We start from the raw sequence: 11,611 nt of genomic DNA, 5'->3' as shown, positions 1-11,611 counted from the left end.
TTGTGAACATGCATATTATTAAATTAGTCTAGACCATCCTTAACCAAAAGAAAATTTTCTCTATACAAATATATATATGAAAAGTTAATAAACAATAAAAAATAAAAATAAAATTGAATTGTACTAATCAATACTTATAATCACATTTTAAGATTATAAATACCAATCTATTTTTTAACATTATCATTAAATCATAACAATAAAAAATAAAATTTAACCAATACAAATAATAATTTACCACTTTTTAATATAAATAAAATATTAAATTATAAAACTTTTGATTATTGCAAATATATTTATACATTAATGACACTAAACAAAATCAACCAACCTTAAACAACAACACACTAACCTTTGACTTAGTGTGTGTTGTTCTACATAGGTCCGCCTCTAACTTGTGTTTGTCAGTTTCTTTGTTAGAGAGTAGAAATGTACCCTGGTTGGTGGCTCGTGTGGGCCCTCCCAACTCCTCATGCTAGATATGCACAATGCATTCGTTGAAAAGGAACTACAAGCTTCCAAACAAATGCGATTTGCAGGTGTAAAACAGAGTCTACAACCCCTACTAGCATTTTCACAACCTGTGTGAAAATGGGAGCTTTGGAACAGGGTATGGACATCCATCAATGACATGAGAATTTCGTAGATGTTGCAGCTGCAACTACCTTAACAAACGTGTATTCAAAATGTGTAAGCATAGACCAAGCATGTGAACTGATTGACAAAATGCCTCCAAGAAATTTGTTTTCGAATTTTGATATTTATCAAGCCATATCTACAAAGTTGTAATAAAGCAAATAAAGAGTCAATTCTATTAGATCTTCACAATCCATGATAATGAAGAGTGTTTAGTTAGCTATAAAGAGTGTTTGTCCACATGTTCTTACCAATTACAATCCACCCCTTATTTGATTTGCAGATAGGTTACATTTTTTAATATAATTATACATATTTCTAATTGTTATTATATCGTCATGAAATTTTCATCTCAATTTTTTCAAATTTCTTACCTCTTAAGTATGTCAAATAATCACATTCACTTTCTTGAGTCTCTAATGTTATAATTAAGGCATAATTGGTTCAAGTTTAAGAGAGAGTCTATATGCCTTCAAATATCAATGTTAAGAGTTTGAAAGTAAATCAATTATATTTTCTCAATAACCTCTTCAATGTTTGCGAGAGTATGTTTGTTTATACTAATGAACTTCTCTTTAGTCTTGATTAATTTAATTTTCCAATTTAAATGCATCCATCCACTCAATAAATAGTTTACATTCTGAATTATTAAGAATATTTTATGCTATCATGATTTTAAAGCTACAATCTTTATCTCTCTAATTAATGGAAAGTGAAATTCCGATGTCAACAACCTCAAATCCTCTTTTTTTTTTCGGTAATAGGCCAAAGACTGAAAATTTTATTGATTTAAAGTATATTACATCTCAGTTCAGTGTGGGCACTGGTAGGAAAGAACCGAGGCAAGAAAACCTCCAGTCTAGCCCAAGGAAGAATAACTTCCTAGAAAAGTACAGAATCTTATGATGGTATTTCTACCTTACATTGCTTGGCATTATTGCCATTGAAATAAAAACGTGAAAATTATACAATTTTGTGGAATTTATGGAAGTTCTGGAAACTTTATATTTTCTCTCAGATATAGACCCTAAATTGAGGCTTGAAAGATATTATCTTTCCCTCCTGATATCCTTGCCTTGCAAAACAGAACACCATACACTCAAAAATCCTGCAAACATCTTGAATTACCATGTCAACATATGTTAGTCCGATCAAGCACCACATTGAAATGGATCTCTGAAACAACTATACTAAATCTCAGATCGAGCCAAGAAAGGAGTTGTATAGCATAGTACCATCAGGGTGGTGGAGACTGAATATCACCAGAACAAACAAAATTATGGATCTGCAGGGGGCATCATGGTGAGTTAATCCACTTATCCTTGAGAGTGAAACCTCTTTTGTCAATTTGTCGAGCATTCATGGTGATATTTATCAGTTATCTTTACCAATTGCACAGTGGTTACAAAAGGCATTTATTTGAATTTATGATGAAGTGACATTTTTAAGATCTGTGTAGATCCTCGTGGCAGAAGGTGATCATTCACCTAGTAGCACTACATATCATACATTAGTGCATATCAATTTTATGGCCGCCCCATTTTTGATGGACTCATGAACTTTGGTGGCTTAACTTTAACTTCCCTCGAAATGTCATGTTTCATCAATGTCTCCTAAGTTTTGATGAAACTACCATCATTGTTAAGGAGCATTGTGGTTACATCGCTCTCTACACTTTCACCGAAAGGCTCTACCTCCCGCATTCATGTCAATGAAAACTTCCATCGGCTCATCGAGACCTTGCTTACGGGGTGTTGGGACTCATAAAATTGTGATGAATTTGGGAGGCCCATTTGAAAAAGTTTGTATATGCACTTCATCCTGGTGTGTTTCTGGCAGTTTTTGAATTTTTTCCTTATCAACAAAACCAACCCCGATCGGCAAGACTTACCTCAATGAGGTCACTGGACTGTGGAATAGACCAGAGTATGTTATCGGGTACCGGGGCGAGTGGTTTTATGCTACCCCAATGACCTGGTGAGCAAGCATGGGCACAAATGGTTGCATCGAGTATCGGCTTGCAAGGTTCTCCCTAAGGCTGATGACTCGATAAAAATGTGGACAGACCGGAGTGGAGCCATCGGGTATCAGGTGGAGCGGTTTAATGTTACACTGGTGACCCGATGGAAGTGCGGAGCACAGAAAGTCAGTATCGGTCATCAGAAGTTAGGTATTATTGTCTTCCCGATGACCCGATGGAGAGTACAAGTTGAGGGAGCGCACCGGTGATATCGGCTATCGGGTTAGCATGTTTGGAGAGGTCTCGGTGACCCGATGGAAAGTGGCCCAAGCATGAGGAAACTTTTGTCCCACATTGGCCGTGGGGAGGAGCATTTTTGTATTTAAGTACAAAGCCCCGTACATATTAAGTGTCAAAAGCTCACGAGCTTTTGACAAGGAGAAGTTTGGTATTGGTGGGTCCCCCGCGTGTGCGTGCATCTTAGAGCAGCCTAATTTTGCAGCAAAAAGGGAAATTAAATAGCGAGCAAGTTGTAGATGATCTGTTGTTCGTCGCTATACCGCAATGGAGAGATGCATGACAGTTAACCATCGCGACTTGGCGACTATATGGTGGGCCCGACAGGTGAGCGGTTCATGTGTTAAAGATCGAGCAGGTTCGAGGGGGATCAATGGTGGTCGTTGATCCGCTATGCGAAGATGCCTGATAGTTACCCATTGTGGATCAACAACTGATGAGGTGGTGGTCCAGTGGCAGGTGAGGTGTTGACCCGATGGACTCTGAGAAAATCCCAAGGTGCCACGTGGTGACACATGGCGGTCCAGTGGCAGGCGCAGGCCAGGTGGTGCCAAGACGAATCTCATAAGCGAATCAAAGGGTGCCACGTGGTGACACGCGGTAAAAGAAGAACAGCTCAAGTGAGCTAACAAGCGAGTCGATCCATCACAAGTAAACGGTGGTCGTTGATCCTCTATGTGAAGATGCACGCCAGTTATCCATCGTGGATTAGCGACAAGGTAGTGGTGGGTCCAGCGAAGGTGTGATGGCTAGTCACGTGGCGGTCTGAGAGGACTCTGAGAAAATCCCAAGGTGCCACGTGGTGGAAAAGAGGCAGGTGAGTTGGCAGGTCCAAGTCCAAGTGGAGGGCCCGACGATGATGATGTTGTGCAGACATGAAATTATAATTTTAGTTTTTAAATACAATTTACTCTTGATTTTAATATTTTAATAAAAAAAAGTTTTAACTGTTTTTCCACAACATCAAATCCTCTTTTTATTTTAACTCTTTGTTGTGATCGAAATCATCATAGATTTTGTGATGCAACAAAATAGATTCATCAATTAATTTTGAACCTCAAGCAGGGAAATTCCTTATCCAACCTTTGATGCCCTTGGTTACACACCCAATCTCATCTACTTTTGGTATTTCTTTACTAGACATTATAATATGTGAAGATATGAAATATTAGAAGATTGTACTAGGTCTATCAAATATTACACATCTTTATTCTTCACGGAATGATGGACATTGTAGTTTATTTTATTAATCTCTTTCTCAAATTTGCTTCATTGTTTCTCAACTAAATATTGGATGACTTTAATCATTATATTTTCACATCTATTTTATCTTTTTAAGTGTTAGGGGTGTCTTTTCCATCTACCTTGTACCTTGTGAATATGATTCATGATAATGGAAATAGTATCGACTTTCTTCGATTGTTGCATTGGGGTAGTAAATGACATTGCCATTGAACTAATCAACCAAAGGTTTAATGACTATTTTCCTCTCGACATTATCTTCCAACTAGACATGAGTAGTTGAGGAATCAATATTTGTTTGTATGGGGGCTTCAACTTGAGTCTTTTGTTCTTTCTCCTGAGATGATTTCTTTCTTAGGAGAAGATACATTTAATTTTTGTCGAGTAAATATGGAGGAATCTTTTCATGGACAAGTGTACTTTTAAAAGATGGAGATTTGAAAGGAGAAGAATCTATAAAATAGGAATCTCTTCAAGATGAGGACATATTATCTCATAGGTGAGTTAGTAGGGGAGGAAAGGACATATTATTTAATGCCTTGAGATTTTCTTAAGTAAGTAAGAATCTAAGGTTTTCCTTCTTGAAAGTTTCATTTCTTTTGATAAAGATTTCTCCTCATCAACAAAGACAAAAGTAGTTACCAAATATAATGGAACCTATTCTTTAGTAGAAACTACAACTCTTATTTTGGGAATAATCATTTACTTTGCTCCATAGAAATATTCACCTATTTACCCCTAAAATCTCAATCAATCAATGGAACTTTGCCTATAAGGACTTTTATTTTGACGCAAAATAATATTTATTTATATGATTCCAACATTGAAGATGATTAAAGGAAACATTATTACTCATATGACATTTATGGATTTGAAACCACCAATGCATCATGAGAGATGAAGTAATCCATGTGGGTATAACATCTTAACACAAAGCCTAGATTATTAATTGATTGGCCAAAAATTGGAGCATTTTTAATGAACGTGTATGCCATATAAGAGTTATTAAATGAATTTTAAACACTGTTTCATGATAAATAATGCAATGTGTTAGAATTATAATTGAGGCAAGTATATCTTAATGAACTTGTTAAATATTTGTTTCTACATAGAGAAAACTAATTTAGACAAGACCTACAATTAAGATATTACATGATGTAATGTCACAAATTGCATACCTTATAATTTAATATTAAATAAACCTACCCCTAGCTCAACAAAAGAAAATTTATTATAAAATAATAATATCATCAAATATACTTCCTTCTAACAATTTGGGACCAATCCCCAACCTTTGAGTTCCTAAATAAGTGCACTTTATATGAACATCCACATGGTGTGAGCTAGCAACTCCACCATTTTACAAACTACAAACTACAAACTGCATACAACTATGATAACATTTTCAAAATTAGATACTACAAAAGTGAATGAAAGTAAAATATTATTAGTTTGTAGATAAATAACAACATAGAAATTCACGACACATGAACAAATTTGTATGGATATAGAGAGCACTAGAGATTGACAACTTTGATGGTAATTGTGTCATGAAAAAATAAAAAGTCCAAATTGTAAAAGGGATTTGAAGTTTTAAGTTTTAGAAATTAATTTACATGTGTGGTGTTGATGAGCACAATAAATATAAAAAATTGAAAGGGCACAAGTAAAGCTGAAATTGGTTTAAGTAACAATTTTTTTTTCACATTAGAAGAGGTGAACGAAAGTGAAGGTGACTTCGATGATCTTGGAAATGATGGTGATCCTAATAGATTTGTTTTTTGTGACAATTGGGATGAGGTAAAAATTCCTTTATTTTGCAATTTTTTATTCTGTAAAAACCCTTGCTATGATTGGTGTGGCTTCATTATTTGATCAAGAATTTTTTCTTTTCATTTTCCAATCTTGAAGGTTACTCAAGAACTCTTCTAGAAAACCATTAGTTTTTAGGAAAGAAGAGCCTTTGTCTTAAAAATGTGTATTTATGTTGCAATTCACTAAATGATATGGTTCAAGTTTCCTATTTGGGTTATATTGTCAAGGCTAAGCTCAGAGTTATGGAATAAATTTTTATACTTGTTGTCAACACTTTTTGGGTAAAATTGTGCTACTAATATGATCACCGAATTCAAAAAGTGCTTCTTGTTTGCTAGATTTCATGTGTGTAGAAAATAAAAAGGTGCTCCACACTAAGATTACTTTATATTTCAAATATTGTGTTTGGGTACAACATGTTGAACTCACAAACTCTCTTATTTTTTATTGTTGTTATAAAGTGGCAAACACTTCAATGACTTATTCAAAAAATAAGAAACACCATTTTGTGTTTGAGTAAAAGGATCAAAGTCCTACTATTATTGAGGAGTTTGTCAAATTCTTTGAGGAGGTGCAAAAGGAGAACAAAAAAAGGAATTATTTTGTAGAAAGTATGATGTTGGATTTCTCTTTTATAACCCCAGGGTTGGAAGAGGATTCTATTTATTTTCTTATGTTCATTTGCTTTCTTTCAAGAAGAGAAAATTTGTAAAGAAAGACCCTTATAATATGGTTAAACAAAAATTGTTGGAACAATTTTCTAAATTACCTTAACTTTGGGTTGGTTATTTGTAAGGTTTTATAATGTATTGTCTTTTGTCTATTATTCCTTAGATGTCTTTTTTCGCATTGTTGGTCTTAATACTAAATATTTACTCTTGTAAGGGGTCTAGGCCCTTTCAAAACAACTGTTTACCTAAACAAAAAATACCAACAAATTTGAATGGGACATGCAAGGAAGTAGGGAAAACTTAACAAGAACATACACAAATAGGAATGTATGGGACTTTCAATTTACAAAGAACAAAATTTGACTTAGATGCCAACCAAAAAAATTTGTGAATAGTTTTGACACAGCTTTAATGGAACATAAAGACCCAAAGTGTAATCAAAATGGAAAATATATGAGAAAACCTAGAAAGAGTGAAGATATCTCAGCACAAAGTAATACTTGGACATGGACTTTTAAATATAGAATACCTTAAAAGCATCAATACAAACACAAAAAATTTCTAGGAGAATGATTTGTAAAGAGATCAAAGCATTATTCAAAATCAAAATCCAAGAAAAAAAGTACAAGTTCCTATATCTTGATTGATAGATTAATAAATATTTACCAATTTATACAACATTTTTCAACCATTGTGAACTAAATGCACTCCATTATGAACCCCCTACTGAGATTAAGAGCTTAACAACATTTTTCTCATAGTGTATAATTGGTAATATTTTAAGGTTTTAGAGTTTGATACCTTTTTCACCATCTTCAAGCCAATGTTCATTTGAATCCTAAAACCTGAAAGCTTTGTTCAAACTAGTCTTTCAAGCTAAAAAATTTAATTACTTCATGTCAAGTGTTGAGAAAACCCAAAAGCTTGAACTACAGGAGGATATTCACCTTTTTAGTTAGTAACTTTGTTTTATTGGATGGAACTCAATACATTTGAAGGCATATAGACTCTCTTTGAAAATTGAACAAATTATGCCTTGATTATAACATTAGGGACTTGAGAAAGTGAATTTGATTATTTGACATACTTAAGAGGCAAGAAATTTGAAAAAAATGAGATGAAAATTTGACGATGATATAATAATATTTAAAAATATGTATAAATGTTAAGATGTGTAACCTATCTGCAATGGAAATAAGCGTTGTATTATAATTCTAAGAGCATGCTTACAAAAAATCTTTATAGTTGTCAATTTTTTTTTATATGCATAATAACTAACATTATTAAAAATAATAAAGAATATACATTCATTTATCTTATTCCTTCATGTATATATTTTCATAAAAAAATCTTTTCCATTTGTACTAAGGAATCTTGGGCATTTATGTTGTATCAAAATTTTCTTGACATTGTATTTTGGCTCTAATTTTATTTTTTTAAATTATATTTAAAATTAATTTATTTGATTTATTACAACTTTGTAGATATGGCTTAATTAATATCAAAATTTGAAAACAAAAAATATTGAAGAGAATATAAAAATTAATATGCTAAACAATTTATTGAAGATGACAATGAGAACAAGTGAGAAGCATATAAAAAGAGGAACAAATGAATGTCGTAATGATAATGATACAAAGAGACTTATTACAGTAAACAAAATGGTATTTGAAGAACTCGAAGAACAAATGAGAAAACATGTGAATGAGATGATAACATCGTGAATGTGAATATCAAAAGAGGATTGAACTATAGAAAGAATAAGATTGTGAAGAGAAGTGTGTTTAAATCAATTTATTGAGACAAAAACAACTATTATAAGAACAAAATTATGAAGTAGTGCAAAGACATCAATAATTGAAACTAAATGTTGAACTTAATTCTTAAGGAGTGAATTCAATGACATGTTATGATTGAGATGATAACATTTTGCACATGAGATGATAATATGTTGTGTTTTGTTTTCCTTAAAAAAATTTCTTACAATTCAAATCTCTATTCGAGAAATTTTATTTTCATAAGACTTTAAGAATGATTTGTGTTAGAGTTGATCAAACTCTAGGTTCTACTTGATCAAATTTGCACTTGCATTAGATTTTAAAGCATAATTTCCTTATAAATAATGCAGAATTATTATTCAAAAAACTCACTGCCAATTTGTATAGTGTGAATAGTGTACATATATTCAAGTTTTAATTGTGAATATGTAAATTTTTAGCCAACATTTTATAACATAATTTTTTATCATATAAATGATTAAAAAAAACATAAAAAAATAACATGATGTAGTGTCAAATATGAAGAATAATTTTTTTATATTTATGATTAAATCTACCAAATTTTTTTTATCATTCCTAAAAAAGAGCTCTTAAAAGCCACAAAAATTCAGTCACAACATGAAGACACCCACATGAAATTCATTCCAAACCCATGTTAAATCCACAGTAACAGATCGTCCCTAGCTATCATATATTGTATGGAAAGTGTGACAAGTACATGTTGGTCTAAGAAAATGCAGTGACAAATGATTTACCATGTATATATCCCATGTCCAACCATGGTCATCCAAAGTGTTTGAAACCTACGAAGGACAAGGTTCTAAAGCCTTTTCAACAAACCCATGTTGTTAAAATCTTGCAATCAAAGTGCTCCATTATAAAAATTGTGCTCTTTGAGGCATTATGTCAAACAGTTTAGTTGTCTCATCTATGAGACCACATTTTACAAATCCTACATTCAGTTTGTTCCATGAGAACAAATTTCTTGGAGGTGTTTTCTCAATAAGTTCACGTGCCTTATGTAAGCTTACACATTTTGAATACATGTTTGCTAAGGCAATTGCAACTGCAACATCTACAAAATTCCCCCATCATTGATAAATGCAACATCTATGAAATTCCTCTATCATTGATGAGTGCCCATACACTGTTCCAAAGCTCCCATTTTCACATAGGCTGTGAGAATGTTAGCAAGGGTTGCAGACTCTATTTTACACCTCCAAATTGCATTTGATTGAAAGTTTGTAAATCGTTTTCAAGGAATGCATTTTGTGTATATCCTGCAAACCACATTTTTGCTTACATGTTTATCAGACCATTCCTAACTGCGATATATGACAATAAGCATTATTCTATCATGCTTCGATGGATGTCCATACTTGTTTCAAAGCATTGTATTTCGTACAAGTTGGGAGCAGGCAGTAATATGAAAAATGCTCGATTGAAAATATGCATATGGTGATTGGTTGGGTGGGAGAAACAGTTTTAAATAATTCAACTTTAGGTGGGACTAACACCGAGGAAACAGTGAATATGAGAGGCCAACATGATGAGTTGGGAGGGCCCACGCGAGCCACTAGCTAGGGTACGTTTTTACTCTCTGACAAAGGAACTGACAAATTCGAGTTAGAGGTGGACCCACGTAAAACAACACACACTAAACATTGATACAAAAGTTCTCACATGATTTAATCCATAAATATTGTATAATAATAACACACACTAAGTCAAAGCTTAGTGTGTGTTGTTTAAGCCAGTCCAAAAAATTCATGATAATGCCTACGACCTACTCTTTTCCACTAAAGAGAAAGGCTGACAATGAAAATAAATTAAAAATTATTAACGATGGTGCTTTTGGTCTCATAGACTGATGGTCTTGTAGATGTCATTAAAACTCATTCATTCATTCGGTCACTAATGTCACCTCAAACTCACATCTGTGAAAACTTTCTTAACTAGATAGGTAGATTCCTAGAGCCGTCTACCTAGACAACAAAATGAGTCTTGACAAGACTCTTAATTGAAATTAAAAATTAAATTAAAAAATCACCATTCAATTGAATGATGATTTTTAATTTAAATATTAAATTCAAATAAAAGTCTTGTCAAGATCCATTTTTGCTACCGGCATAGCCAATTCCCAGATTCCTACCTAAAACTAGACAAATTCATGATAATACGTATTGAATGGTGATTTTTAATTTAATTATTAAATTCAAATAAAAGTCTTGTCAAGATCCATTTTGCTGTAGGCATAGCCAATTCCCAGATTCCTACCTAAAACTAGACAAATTCATGATAATACCTATTGAATGGTGATTTTTAATTTAATTATTAAATTCAAATAAAAGTCTTGTCAAGGTCCATTTTGCTGTTGGCATAGCCAATTTCCAGATTCCTACCTAACACTAGACAAATTCATGATAATACCTATTGAATGGTGATTTTTAATTTAATTATTAAATTCAAATAAAAGTCTTGTCAAGGTCCATTTTGCTGTCGGCATAGCCAATTCCCAGATTCCTACCTAACACTAGACAAATTCATGATAATACCTATTGAATGGTGATTTTTAATTTAATTATTAAATTCAAATAAAAGTCTTGTCAAGGTCCATTTTGCTGTCGGCATAGCCAATTCCCAGATTCCTACCTAACACTAGACAAAATCATGATAATACCTATTGAATGGTGATTTTTAATTTAATTATTAAATTCAAATAAAAGTCTTGTCAAGATCCATTTTGTTGCAGGCATAGCCAATTCCCATATTCCTACCTAAAACTAGACAAATTCATGATAATACCTATTGAATGGTGATTTTTAATTTAATTATTTAATTCTAATAAAAGTCTTGTCAAGATCCATTTTGCTGCCCCCATAACCAATTCCCATATTCCTACCTAACACCAGACAAATTCATAATAATACCTATTGAATGGTGATTTTTAATTTAATTATTTAATTCAAATAAAAATCTTGTTAAGATCCATTTTGCTGCCGCCATAGCCAATTCCCAGATATTACCTATTTTTTTTTTTGTACTGTTCTGTCGCGTATGTTTTCTCTTGGAAAATTCAAGGAAGGGGAGACAACGTGTGCAGAAAGTTTTCCACTAGAGTTTTTATTTCTACCGTAGGGCTAAGTTTGCCGTGTATTCTGGCAATACGTTTACCATTCAATAGGTCTTCCACGCACTATTATTTCTACCCC

This window comes from Cryptomeria japonica, chromosome 8, assembly GCF_030272615.1.
Source record: "Cryptomeria japonica chromosome 8, Sugi_1.0, whole genome shotgun sequence".
Classification (NCBI taxonomy): domain Eukaryota; kingdom Viridiplantae; phylum Streptophyta; class Pinopsida; order Cupressales; family Cupressaceae; genus Cryptomeria; species Cryptomeria japonica.
Note: the sequence above shows the minus strand (reverse complement) of the source record.